General features: G+C 41.3%; 1 protein-coding gene across 1 annotated transcript in view; it reads left to right on the forward strand.

Annotated features, from left to right (window-relative positions):
* Positions 1-2,012, forward strand: part of PROX2 (prospero homeobox 2) — a 19,063-nt gene that overhangs the window by 1,372 nt on the left and 15,679 nt on the right. The gene's annotated exons all lie outside the window — the stretch shown is intronic.

Consider the following 2,012-nt stretch of genomic DNA (forward strand, 5'->3'; position numbering starts at 1 on the left):
TGGAGTCTTGCTGTGTCACCCAGGATGGAGTGCAGTGGTGTGATCTTGGCTCACTGCAACCTCCACCTCCTGGATTCAAGCAATTCTCCTGCCTCAGCCTCCCAAGTAGCTGGGACTACAGGTGAGTGCCACCACGCCTGGCTAATTTTTGTATTTGTTTTTTTAGTAGAGACAAGGTTTCACTATGTTGGCCAGGCTGGTATTGAACTCCTGACCTTGTGATCCACCCACCTCTGCGTCCCAAAGTGCTGGGATTACAGGCATGAGCCTCTGCACCCGGCCTCCAATTGCTTTCTTGACATCTTGACATTTAGATGTCTGTCTAGTACTTATATCAAATTTAACATGTCCAGGGTATCGTTGTAGGGTCCCTGTTGGTTAAAATATCAATTCTGCCAGTTTAATGATTATGATTGTGATTATGACTATTTTTAGACGGAGTCTCCCTCTGTTGCCCAGGCTGGAGTGCAGGGGCGCGATCTCGGCTCACTGCAAGCTCCGCCCCCTGGGTTCACCCCATTCTCCTGCCTCAGCCTCCCTAGTAGCTGGGATTACAGGCACCCACCACCATGCCAGGCTAATTTTTTTGTATTTTTAGTAGAGACAGGGTTTCACCACGTTGGCCAGACTGGTCTCAAACTCCTGACCTCAGACAATCCGCTCCCCTTGGCCTCCCAAAGTGCTGGGATTACAGGCGTGAGCCCCCGCGCCTGACCTAGACTTTATTTTTTAGAGTGGTTTTAGGTTCACAGCAAAATTGAATGGAAAGTACAGACAGAGATTTTCCATATATCCCCTGCCTTCAACATGCATAGCCTTCTCCATACATGCAAATGTTTAATTAACAAAGGCAAGATTGCCTTTTTTCATTACAAAACTGAAAACATATCCATTAAAAATATAGAAAACACAGAAAAATAAAAATAAAAAATAGAGAAAAAAATTATCTGTGATTCTATCACCCATAAACAACGTTTTGATATATTTCTTTCTCTATAATTTATGTGTGTGTGTGTATATATATATATATATTTTTGAGGCAGGCTTTCACTCTGTTGCCCACCTAGAGTGCAGTGGCACAATCAGAGCTCACTGCAGCCTCAGCTTCTTGGTCTCAGTGATCCTCCTGCCTCAGCCTCCCTAGTAGCTGAGACTATAGGCACAAACCACCACATGCAGCTGATTTTTTTTCGGAGAGACAGGGTTTCACCATGTTGCCTGAGCTACTCTCAAACTCCTGAGCTCAAGCAATCCTCCCACCTTAGCCTCCCAAAGTGCTAGGATTACAGTCATGGGCCAACATATCTGGCCTCATATTTTTCTTTGTATTTTTAATATCTAATTTTCTCTTATACCCCCCACTCCAGTTTTATAAAATAATGTTACATAAACTTTACTTAAACACTATTTTTCAAAATGGTTGCATAATATGGCATCATTTAGATTATACCATACTTTAACCAGTGCCTACTCTTATTAATAATACTTGGATGGCCATCTTTGACATAAAGGTATGAGTCTCGCCATCATTTTCTTGGCTTAACTTCATAGACATAGACTCACTGATTCAAATGGTATAAATATTTTTAAGTTTCCTAATATATAATCCATGAATGTTTCCAAAAAATATATGAAAACTAAGCAAGATTACTGAGAATCAAAGAAATACACATAATGAGGTAACATTGTCACCTATTATAATGGCAAAGATTTAAAAGACAATGCCCAGTGTTGATAAAGATAAGGAGATTTATGTCCTTTTATAGATACATTGGTAGGAGCACAAATTGGCTATTTAAAAGTATATATATACAAGTAACACGTGAATATATTCTTATAAAAATTCAATTAATATAGAAATATGCAGAGTAAAAGTTGAGGCTGGGCATGGTGGCTCACGCTTGTAATCCCGGCACTTTGGGAGGCCAAGGTGGGTGGATCACCTAAGGTCGGGAGTTCGAGACCAGCCTGACCACATGCTACAAAATTAGCCGGGTGTGGTGGCACATGCC

This window comes from Colobus angolensis, unplaced genomic scaffold (assembly GCF_000951035.1).
Source record: "Colobus angolensis palliatus isolate OR3802 unplaced genomic scaffold, Cang.pa_1.0 Scaffold3, whole genome shotgun sequence".
Taxonomy (NCBI): Eukaryota; Metazoa; Chordata; class Mammalia; order Primates; family Cercopithecidae; genus Colobus; species Colobus angolensis.